This window comes from Dromiciops gliroides, chromosome 3 (genome assembly GCF_019393635.1).
Source record: "Dromiciops gliroides isolate mDroGli1 chromosome 3, mDroGli1.pri, whole genome shotgun sequence".
Classification (NCBI taxonomy): Eukaryota; Metazoa; Chordata; class Mammalia; order Microbiotheria; family Microbiotheriidae; genus Dromiciops; species Dromiciops gliroides.
This window is the reverse complement of record NC_057863.1, coordinates 483,061,940-483,074,759: the sequence shown is the minus strand read 5'-3', so window position 1 is coordinate 483,074,759 and position 12,820 is coordinate 483,061,940. Positions and strand designations below refer to the sequence as shown.

At 35.4% G+C, this 12,820-nt stretch overlaps 1 protein-coding gene across 3 annotated transcripts in view; it reads left to right on the top strand.

Annotated features, from left to right (window-relative positions):
• The window catches only part of CDK8 (cyclin dependent kinase 8), a 140,579-nt gene that overhangs the window by 66,441 nt on the left and 61,318 nt on the right, over nucleotides 1–12,820 (top strand). The gene's annotated exons all lie outside the window — the stretch shown is intronic.

The following is a 12,820-nucleotide window of genomic DNA, read 5'->3' as shown; positions in this document are numbered from 1 at the left end:
TCCTGGAGCTCATCCTGTTAGCTGTTTCTATTCATAGTTGAGTATTAATTTGTTGAAATAATAGAAAAATCCTTATTATGGTGGGATTAATGAATTATTAGAATTATATGAGCTTAAAAGTAAGTACTTCAATACCTTGTTTTCATAGATGCTACTTATTTAGTCATGTATGCAAAGCAAAATACATATTTTTGGATCATATAGTTTCAAATGACATTTTTATTTGTAATGGAATATTTATTTGGAATTTTGTAAACACTTTATACAGCAATTTGTTCATCTATTTATTGCCAATCAATTAGGATTTTTATTTATTTTTTTATATTTTAAAGATATTCTTCCAAATTTGTTTGTTTAGTTTATTGAAGTATTCAAGGATGGGAATTAGACTTATACTTTTAATTTTTTTTACTCTATCTACTGATACCTTTTTAAAAATAGTGTTTTATTGAACAAAAGAAATAGTATTTTTTCCAAGTTACTTGTTAAGACAATTTCAGCATTAATTTTTTTTGTTTTTTTTTTTTGTTTTTTTGGTTTGGTGAGGCAATTGGGGTTAAGTCACTTGCCCAGGGTCACACAGCTAAGTAAGTGTCAAGTGTCTGAGGTCAGATTTGAACTCAGGTCCTCCTGACTCCAGGGCTGTTGCTTTATCTACTGCACTACCTAGCTGCCCCTCAGCATTAATTTTTTTTTTTAAGTGAGGCAATTGGGGTTAAGTGACTTGCCCAAGGTCACATAGCTAGTAAGTGTTAAGTGTCTGAGGCCAGATTTGAACTCAGGTACTCCTGAATCCCGGGCAGTGCTCTATCCACTGCGCCACCTAGCTGCCCCATAGCATTAATTTTTATGAGATTTTGAGTTCCAAATTTTTCTTACCTCTTTCTCCTCCCTGCTTCTGAAAATGGTAGGCAATTTGAAATAGCTTATATATGTACTATCATGTAAAACATTTTTCCATGTTAGTCACAGTTGTGAAAGAAGAAACAGATCAAAAGGAAAAAAACATACAAAAAGAATAAAATGAAAAAAATATGCTTCAATCTGCATTGAGTCTATCAGTTCTTTATTTGGATGTGGATAGCGTTTTCCTTTGTGGGTCCTTGGTACTTGTCTTGCATCATTGTGTTGCTGAGAAGAGTTGAGTCATTCAGAGTTGATTGTCACACAGTGTTGTTGATACTGTGTACAATATTTTCCTGGTTCTGCTCATTTTACTTTGCATCAGTTTGTATAAGTTTTCAGGTTTTTCAGAAATCTGCCTGTTCATTGTTTCTTACTGTACAATAGTATTCCATTACATTCATATACCATAGCCATTCCCCAATTGATGGGCATCCCCTCAATTTCCAATATTTTGCCAACACAAAAAGGGCTGCTTTAAATATATTTTTAAAAAAAATTTATTAAAAGAAACATGAGTTTTAGGAATTGAGTTTTACCCTTTTCACAGACCTTGTAACAAACAACCAATATTATTAGTTGCAAAATCATAGTTTTAAAAGGAACTTCGAATACTGTCTGTTTCATCTTGATGTACCTTTGTTGTGGAACCTTTCCACTAACAAATGAGGTCATTTGATGTTATTATCTTGGGTTTCATTTTTTTTTGTGTATTATTAAATATGAAGAGCCCTAGGAAATTACTTTTCAGGTATATATCATAGAGTATTATATATATAACATTCATAATTTTAAGAATTAAATTTATAGAGGCAGTATGGAATAATGGATAGGATGGAACTATATACTAGATGTGTGATACTGGACAAGTTTCTTAAAACTTATGTGCTTAATGCAACTCCTCCTATTAACCCATAGGAGGTTGCATTGATGACAGAAGGAAAGGAATTCCCCACAGTAAAGAACTCATAGATCCATCTCCTATTCATATAGTACTTCTGATATTGACAACTTTAAGTTTGTGTTAGTTACAGGAATTTTTTGACAACTTTTTTCATGTTTCTTAATCAGAAATCAATTAGAAAATGAACTCCTAATTTAATTTTCACTTCTTAAATATGTTTTGCATATTGAATATTTGAGTATTGAGAGGTCCTTTAATCACACAGATGTGGTTTTGAATGGGATGGTACTTAAACCAAAACTGACCAGGCAGTTTCACAGTTCTGAAGGGTATTTCTAATAGTTTGTATAATTGCTACGTTTTGTAAAATTTGTTACCACATTGTTAACTTTTTTGTATGTCATTTTGAGTCTAGCACAGTGGCTTATACATAGTTAATCCTTCCATCCAGGCTGTCATCCTATATCTCTTTTGCTCTTTGTAGCTAAAATTGAAAAGACCATTCATTATAGATGCTTCTACTTCCTTTCTTCTCACTCTCTTCTAAATTCTCTACAGTCTGTCTCATTCAACCCAAACTGTTTTCTCCAAAGTGCCACACTGTGCACCCCCCCCCCCCAGGGCAATGGGGGTTAAGTGATTTGCCCAGGGTCACACAGCTAGTAAGCCTCAAGTGTCTGAGGCTGGATTTGAACTCAGGTCCTCCTGAATCCAGAGCTGCCCCGGGGCAGCTAGGTGGCACAGTGGATAAAGTACCAGCTCTGGATTCAGGAGGACCTGAGTTCAAATCCAGCCTCAGACACTTGAGACTTACTAGCTGTGTGACCCTGGGCAAATCACTTAACCTCCATTGCCCCACAAAACAACAACAACAACAAAACCAAAGTTAATGATAATTTATAACTGGCAAATCCAATGGCCTTTTCCACTTCCACTACACTTTTTCTTTTTTCATTCTCTTCTTAACCTGTTACAATCTAGCTTCTGATCTTAACATTCTACTGAAACTACTCTCTCTAAAGTTTCCAATGTGATTTCTTACTTGCCAAACCAAATGACCTTTTCTCAATCCTGACTCTCCTTGACCTCTCTGTATGTAGCCTTTGACACTGTTGATCACCCTTTTCTCCTTGATGACCTCTTCACTCTAGGTTCACTGTTCTCCCCTGGTTCTCTTCTTACTTATCTAACTCTGTCTCCTTTGCTGACTCAATCTGCTGCCAAGGTCTGCTGATTTTATCTTTGCAACATCTCTTGAATACTCTCCTTTCTCTCCTCTGACACTGCTACTACTCTGGTGCAGACACATATTACCTCATGCCTGTACTATTGCAATAGCCTTCTAGTGGGTTGGCCTGTCACAAGTCTCTACCCACTCTAAGCCATTCTCCTTTAAGCCACCAAAGTTATTTTCTTAAAGCTCAAGTCTAACCATGTCAACTCTATGAATCCTGTGTTGTGTTCTCCCCCCCCCCCCCCCAATAACTCCAGTGGCTTCTTATTGCCTTCAGGATCAAATGCAAAATATTCTGGGGTTTAAAGCCCTCATAAAGTAGCCCCCTCCCATTTCTCCAGTCTTCTTATACCTTACTATCTACTATGTTCTCTTCAGTCTGGTGATAGTGGCCTCCTTGCTAGTTTATGAACAAGACAATCCATTTCTTGTTTCTGACCATTTTCTCTGCCTATGCCCCATGCATGGAATACTCTACTTCCTCATCTCTGCCTCCCAGTTTTCCTTTCTTCTTCTTCTTCTCCTTCTCCTTCTCCTTCTCCTTCTCCTCCTTCTCCTTCCTTCTCCTTCCTTCTCCTTCTCCTTCTCCTTCCTTCTCCTTCTCCTTCTCCTTCCTTCTCCTTCCTTCTCCTTCTGGCAATGAGGGTTAAGTGACTTGCCCAGGGTCACACAGCTAGTAAGTGTCAAGTGTCTGAGGCCAGATTTGAACTCGGGTCCTTCTGAATCCAGGGCCGGTGCTTTATCCACTGCACTACCTAGCTGCCCCCCATCTTCTTTTAAACACTGACTAATATCCTGTCTTCTACAGGAAGCCTTTTCCATTCTCTCCTAATTCTGCTGCCTTCCTTGTGTTGATTATTTCCATTTATTCTCCGTATACCTTATTTGTACATAATTGTTTGTTGTCTCCCTCAGTAGACTGTGAGCTCCTTGAAGGCAGGGACAGTCTTTTTTCTGTTTTTTTATCCCCAGCACTTAGCACAGTGCCTGGCAAAGAGGAAGTGCTTAATATGTGACTAACAATAACTATTTATTGAATTATATTAAATGGTGATGCCACATAGCCAGACAGAGACACATTGTTTATTAGTGTCAATGCCTATCAGAAGATCTTATTAGATTGGTATCAAATAGATACGATTTCTGAAAAGCGAATATTTTAATCTTCAAGACAGGAAGGAAATTCTATCAAATGTGTGTATGTATATGTGTGAGATGGATTCCTTTGGCATTCTATTAAAACTTATGGATCCCTTCTCAGAATATTTTTTTTACAATTCATAATTGAAGGAGATGTTACATTTCAGATGTAAGTTAATAAAAATGAAAATGTAATAAAAAAAATCATGTTCATGAATCCCTAAAATCTGTTCAAGGTGGAGACCATTGTAACCCAAGTTGAGAAACCCTGATCTAAGTAGAAGCTCATCACAGTAACACTATGTAATGAAATCTTTTGGCCCCATCAGACCATGAAACAGTAATTTAAGGCAAGGAAAGAAAAAATCCCAAACCAGATTAAAATATAGTTTGGAAATATTTTTAAAAATAAATAAAAATACAGTACAACATGATGTTTATTTGTGGTTTTCTGAGTCAATATGTGACTGCAGGGATCTGTTTCTATTTGACTTTGACACCTCTGGTCAAATTATAGAAAAAAAAAACAGTGGAAGGAGCAAATACATGCCCACAATCTTGTTTTGGAACAATGTTTGAAATCTTTCCATTGTGATATAGGACAAGCCATAATTTGTGTTCTACTAGTACAACCTTCAAAACCCAGGCCTGTTGCCATGCTATTATGAGATACTGGAGTAGGACTCTTTGAAAAGATTTCTAAAATATTATGTCCAAAAAAAATAGTAAATATATTTTGTAGTATATACAATAAAGGAGATAAGGTCAGCAGAAATTATCATTTCATTTTTACACTAAGATCAGAAGTCAGCAACCTTTCCTACTGTGAAAACTTCATGGAGGAATTGAGTCTTGGGGAGTTTTTTTGAATGAAGGAAGATAATTTCATGCAATGGTAGAGGGAGGGAAAATGGATTCTATTTTTATGGTTTAGAATATAGAATCACAATTGTATAAAGCTAGAATTGATTGATTAATTTTGCTTAAGAAGACTGAAGGAAATAGACTGTTGAAGAAGGAAGAAAAAGAAAAAGGAGAAAAATACATAAAATTTAGTAATTAAGAGATGGTAAAATTAGAGAGGTTTTAATTATGTCAGGATCAGAAACAGGAGTTGAGAAGTGAATAGGTGGTAAGGAATTGGAGGCAATAAGTATGGCTGACTCAGCAGTTTTTCAGTGAAAGGGAAGGAAGAGAACTAGAGGACAATAACTTGAAGAAATGGCAGGCTCCCATGAAGATATTTTTTAAAAGGGAGAAGTTTGGGCCTAAGTATATTTATAGATGACAGGAGGTTGCCAGGAAGTAGGAAGAGACAACAACTAGTACTAGTACTATTACTATTGCTGCTATTGCTGCAACTACTACTAATCTGCTGCTGCTGCTGCTACTATTATTACAAATCATAATCAAAATTATAATAGCTCAAGTCCAATTCATTATCCATGTACGAGGCAGTGGGACAATGGCAAGGTAAAGGTATGGCAGTCAGTGATGTACAGAGTGCTTGCCCTGAAACTGCTATGGTAGCTATGAAGGTCTGGGAGAATCTCAAATACAGGCCATGTAGGTTTTATGAAACACATGAAAAAAAAACCACACTCTTACTTACCCAAAATGATCTTGAAAAAGAGACTACTTACTCTTCCTTAGGCTGGAATTCTAAAAAGTTCTATTTGAGTCTGAAGGTGTGAACTCCATGAGCAGAGGAATTATACCTAAACAGAGTAACTAAAAAGCAAACAAAACAACTGGTATCATGAATTGGATCTATTCTCCTTTATTTTATAGAATGTCAAAACTATTTCAGGTTCTGTACACAATATATGTGTTAGTTCTTGCCAAAACTAAGAACCATAAGAGGAGAGGTATAGCTACAAAGAAATCCCTCAGGATTCAAACCTCAGTGTGATTTGAGAGCTCTAAGATTGCATTAGTACTTAGCTAGTACATGCAGTAGAAAAAGACAACAACAATATGGAAAGGAATCCAGAAAACACCAGCACATCAAAAATTTTCATTTTCTCTTAATCAGCAATTGAAAGCTAGAATTTATACATGAGAAACTCAGTATTTTTCATGGATTGACAATCAACAACTTAAAAATATAATGGAGAATTTAACTAAGAAATTGTACTTTAACTGGACCATGATCACAATCCTACAATCCCCTGGATATTACAGTGATCCATAAAAACTTAACAATTTTAAAGAAAAATTAGATATTGCCTTACCAGATCCTCTTACTAGCCAAGCTACGTGTCAAAATACAGCACTCTGGTAGAAGAGGTCAAAGTGATTTAGGAAAAGGATGAAGTGTATGTCATCTCTGCTGTCCTCCATAACTATAGTTATAGTAAGGACCCTTTCAGTGAACTTAAAAGAGGATGATATTCTGTCCTAATACTTTTATTCAGCTACAGAAAATAGTGAGCTATTTTATCTTCTTGTACAATAATCCATAATATGTGAATTATGAAAGAATGACAAGATAGCAACTTTTCTTGCAACCATGTCTGTCTGAATTTATTGTCAGAGATGAGAAGAATGAGATGGTGATGGTGAGGATATTGATAATATTTGGTCTCAAGACATCCAACACAACAAAAACATAAGTTGGATCAATAAGAAACAGAAAATTTGTCTAACATTGATATAATGAACAATAGCATGGTTATGTCAATAAAGGTAACTGACTGAAACTCAAACCTCTGCAAAACTGGAAATCAGTGGGGCCAGGTAAAATCCATAATTTTTGTTTCACATGTTTTATATTGCTGTGTAAATTACTAACAGGGATTTTTATTAACTTCTTTTGATATTTAAAACTGATCCTACCTTTCTTAACAGAAGGCATTTATTAATAGGAGATGAACCAGAGACTCCTCCAAATATAGGCAAATTAATGTTTACATACTGTATACAATGCTAAACTTGTATCATAAAAATATCTATAAAAACTTAACAGGAAAACAAATCTATAATGGATCAAAAGGGTTGTGCCAAAAAATCTCATCTGTGTGCTGTCAATTTGACGATGACGATGATGATGACGATGATGACGATGATGACGATGATGACGATGATGACGATGATGACGATGATGACGATGATGATGATGATGATGATGATGATGATGATGATGATGATGATGATGATGATGATGATGATGATGATGAGTTTTTGGTGAGGCAATTGGGGTTAAGTTACTTGCCCAGGATCACACAGCTAGTAAGTGTTAAGTGTCTGAAGTCAGATTTGAACTCAGGTCTTCCTGAATCCAGGGCCAGTGCTCTATCCACTGCGCCACCTAGCTGCCCCCAATTTGATAATTATTGAATAAACTGCTTGAAAGTACAGCAGTATAGTCTTCTGTTGATTATCACAAAGTCTTTGACACTGTTTCACATGCTTGCTTATTCATATACTGCAAATATATAAATAGATCCAAAGTATTTGATGTTCACACGGCAAATTGCTATTAAAAACATCCTTCAAACTCAATGATGTTAAAATACTTAATGTAAGTATAATAAGAAATTTAATATAAATATAACATCTTCAAGGAAGTAAATTTAAGTCCTCTATTGTTTTTTCAAACTCTGATTTTCAAAAAATCCTGTTAGTCACTTGATGTGTATGGATTATTACATGTCCTGAGTAATATGACTCCACTGAAAAGCCCACTAAACAGCTATTTTGTAACATGGAAACTTTCTCCAACAGTATCTGACTGTCATTTAGACTTGTTAAGTATGAATTCTTTAATGTGTGCCAACAAAGAATAGGCACTGAAAGCTTTGAGCTTGAATCTTAAAATCAAGCAACCAAAAGATAAAGAAGATACATAGACTGGTCCTCTTCAGGCAAGATGCATTGAACATAAGGCTATCAGAAGAAAAATTAGGCTAGGTATCTTAAGAAAATGTCTGGTTCCATTATGTCAATGATAAGAATACATTTAGAATAATTAACACCTATATAATGTCAGTTTGTTATCAGTTAGTTTTGTGATTGTAAAATTGGCCACATTGGATCTAGAGGATATCCAATTAGAACCTTGTACAAAGGCTCTTCACGCTCAGGCAATATCCTGTAGGTACTAAATCCGTTTTCAGTGAGCCTTTAGAAAATAAACATATATCCTAACAATTAAAAAAAAACTACATGGAACTGTCATTTTATCCATATCTGCTTCAGTCCATAGAATGTTGTATTTAATTGCACAGTGGCAGGATAGCAAATTTCCCCAGGACTATTTAAGAACAAGAACAACAACAAAAACATGGCTAAGTAAATCAGATTTGTTTACTGAAACAGGGGGTTCTAAATAGCAATACAGTTAGATAATTATTACTAGAAACTACAGAAAGGTTATTCTTTTTTTTTTTTTTTTTTTGTGGGGCAATGGGGGTTAAGTGACTTGCCCAGGGTCACACAGCTAGTGTTAAGTGTCTGAGGCCGGATTTGAACTCAGGTCCTCCTGAATCCAGGGCGGGTGCTTTATCCACTGAGCCATCTAGCCGCCCCTAGAAAGGTTATTCTTAATGAACTTGGACTTAATTACAATGCAGACTTTGCAAAAAACAGTAGGAAACTGTGCAATATATAACTGTAGGTTGCAAAAACTTAGAATTCATTACTTAGAAAGATATTATCAAATGACCAAAATTATCCATGAGAGACTTGCTAGTTTTCATAAAATAACAATCTCCATACTACCTTAAAATATCCTTGAGAAAAAACTGCTGGAGCATTATAACAGATAATCGTATTGCCCATTATCACCTAAAAACCCCCCAACATTGATCCAAAAAGATTTAAGAACATTTTGAACAGCTGTTGCCATAATGACACTTAATATGCGCCAAACTACATGTAATAAAAAAATCTATACAAGGAGCCTAAGGAAGACATTTTTTAAAAATGTGGTAACAGGAAGACATGTCATCTTGGTCATCTTGTTTGCTACTAGAATTGTCCCAATATTGCTACGTGAGATTGGCCTGCATCTTATTACTTTCATTCAGTTACAAAAATCACTTTACCTACCTGCATAATAGTTTACCAAATACTAACCCTTAAAGAATGGTGGCAAGACAGCAACTTTCCCCCCTAACTATCTAAACAGTTTATCAGAGCACCCTCAAATATAAAAGATGCAAAGAATAAATAAGAACCATAATAATATATGATACATAGTTCTTTAAGATTTGCAGAGTGCTTTATATACATGATTTCATTTGATCCTTACAATAGTAGGGCATTATTACCTCTATATTAGAGTAAATGAGGAAGCAGACTAAGATAGGTTACATTGCTAGTAAGTGTCTGAGGTGGGATTTGAACCAGTCTTCATGATGATATACCTAGTTCTCTATCAGCTGTCCTGCTGGGATTGTTTGCTAGAATACATGAGAAGGGCTTCCTTTTCCTCAGAGAATGGTGCAAGAGAAGATAGGATGTATAAATATTTGTAAGCATTCTAAGGTGTGGAGTGGGGGAGAATAAGACACCCATAATTAATGGCCTTGATTTCTTCACTTAATTAGGAGTTGAAGTTTTCAGCAGAGAGAGTCCTTGAGGAAAAGGTTTGGCTCATCAGGTGAGAGATAGAGGGAAGTAGTGAAAGAAACACAGAACAAAAGTCTTTTCCAAGTTTTCTTTTTTTGTGCCCCACAGATCAAGGAATGGGGGCCTCAGTGAAAAGTAGCTTGAGGTCTTACCCTGAAAATAGATATTTAGGGAGAGATTATTAGCTAAGAGTGAATGAAATGAGCAGAACCAAGAGAGTGTTGTATATAGTAACAGCAGTATTGTTGTTGTTGTTGTTGTTTTGGGGTGAGGCAATTGGGGTAAAGTGACTTGCCCAGGGTCACACAGCTAGTAAGAGTTAAGTGTCTGAGGCTGGATTTGAACTCAGGTCCTCTTGACTCCAGGACCGGTGCTCTATCCACTGCGCCACCTAGCTGCCCCAGCAGTATTGTTTTAAGAACAACTTTTCACGAATGTCATTTTGACTATTATAAATATCCAAATTAATTACAAAGGACATATGAAGGAAGATGTTATCTGCAACCAGAGAAATAACTGATAAATAGATTCATAGAATTATTTTACATAAATATACATATCTGTGTCTAATGGTAGCCATCTCTTTGGGGAGGGGGTGTGGGGAAGGATAGGGAGGGAGGAAAAAAGAAATTTACATGATAACTATATTATTTAAAAGGAATAGTAAGTTATACAAAACAGATCTGCAATTGTGTGTATAATCATCTTTTTATTATACTATGTTATGAAATTTTCTTAATAAATAAAAAAATTTGGAAGTTAAAAAAAAGTGAGTTAGTCCTGTTGACATTTGACTCTTTCTAGAGAGTTATGTATCTTTAGTCAGAAAATGAGTTCCAATTCCAACCTTGTTAGTTGCTAATTCTTACAATAGGAAATTCACTTTACCTTTTTTATCTATACTTTCCTCATCTGTTAAGATGGGGGGGGGGTTGACCTTTATGATCTCTAACCAGTCCTTTTTATGCCTAACATTTTATGATCCTGTGGTTGCTGTGACACAGTTACAGTCAATGCAGGCAGAAGGTATCCGTGCTGAAGAACTGCTTTTAATGGCAAATCTACATAAAGAAAGTCATGAGTGCCAGGGTCTTGTTGAGTCCCTGTAGCTTTTAGATCATCTATTCTTCCCCCTGTATCCTTTCCTTTTTCTGCTCCCAGGGAGATATCTCTTAGAGCAAATATTTTAAAAGGAAGAAGGAGGAGAAGAAAGAAGAAAGAATTCAGCAAAACCAGTCAATACATTGGGGGGAAAATTGATATTAAATTCAATTTTCCTTACCCATAGCCTCCCAATCTTTGCAGAAGAACAGAGGGAAGAATCTTCTCATTTGTCACATAGCTATAGATTGATAGGTATAAAATAACTTCCTATATCTGTCTATATAGACATTTCTATAGATATAGACATTCTCCCCAGCCCCTGGCTCTGTTTATTTTGCTTCTCTAGGGATGGATCATTGGAATGAGTTTTTTATTTTATTTTTCAGTTTTTAATTTAGTATTTTATTTTTCCCCAATTACATGTAAAAATAATTTTTCACATCTATTTTCAAAACTTTGTGTTCTAAAATTTCTCCCTTCCTCCCCATTCCCCCTTTTAGAAGTCAAGGAATTCAATATGTTATACATGCGTAATTATGCAAAATATTTCCATATTAGTCATGTTGTGAAAGAAAACAGAAAAAACAACCCTCAAAGAAAATAAATTTTAAAAAATTATGCTTCAATCTGTATTCAGATACCATCAGTTCTTTCTCTGGGGATGGATAGCATTTTTCATCAGAAGTTCTTCAGAGTTTGTCTTAGATCTTTGTTTTATTGAGAATAGCTAAGTCATTCATAGCTGATCATCTTACAGTATTATTGTTACTTTGTACACAGTATATTTCACTTTGTATCAGTTCATGTAAGTCCTTCCTGGTTTTTCTGAGAGTATCCTGCTCATCATTTCTTATAGCACAATAATATTCCATCATAATAATATACCACAATTTGTTCAGCCATTCCCCATCGGATGGGCACCCCCTCAATTTCCAATTCTTTGCCACCAGAAAAGAGCTGATATATATTCTCTCCCCCCCCCCCCATACAGATAGGTCTTTTTCCATTTTTGTTTTTTCTCTTTTTGGATACAGACCAAGTAGTGGTATTGCTAGGTCAAAGAGTGAATTTGTTTTATAGCCCTTTAGACATAGTTCCAAATTGCTCTACAGAATGGTTGAATCATTTTACAACCACCAACAGTGCATTAATGTCTCATTTTTCCCATATCACCTACAACATTTGTCATTTTCCTCTGCTGTCCTATTATCCAATCCAGTAGGTATGAAGTGTAGTACCTTAGAATTGTTTTTGATTTGCATCTTTCCAATCAATAATGAATTAGAACTTTTTTTTTTTTGGTATGCCTATCGATAACTTTTATTATTTCATCTGAAAACTGTTTATATCTTTTGATCATTTATCAATTGGGGAATAGCTCTTATTTTAATAAATTCAACTCTGTTCTCTGTATGTTTGAGAAATGACAAACTTGCTTCAAATTTTTATTTACTTTCCCTCTATCTTATTCCCTCTGTATGCTGTTTATTCTATTCTCTCCTTTCACACTGTTCCATCCCAAGTGTTTTACTTCTGACTACCTGCTCCCCCAGTCTTCCTTTTCTTCTATCACCTCCACCCCCATTATCCCTTTCCCCTCCTACTTTCCTTCAGGGAAAGATAGATTACTATACCCAATTGAGTGTGTATGTTATTCTCTCTTTGAGCCAATTCTGATGAGAATAAGGTTCACTCACTCCTCCTCATGTCCCCCATCTTTTCCTCCACTGTATAAGCTTTTTCATATAGATACAGAGATAATTTACCCCATTCCACTTCTCCCTTTCCCTTTTTCCCAGTGCATTCCTCCCTTACCCCTTAATTTTATTTTTTAAGATATCAATCCCTTCATATTCAACTCACACCTGTGCCCTATATATACTCCATCCAAGTGCCCTCATAATGAGAAATTTCTTTTAAGTTACAAGTGTCATCTTTCCAGTTAAAACAGTTTAACCTTT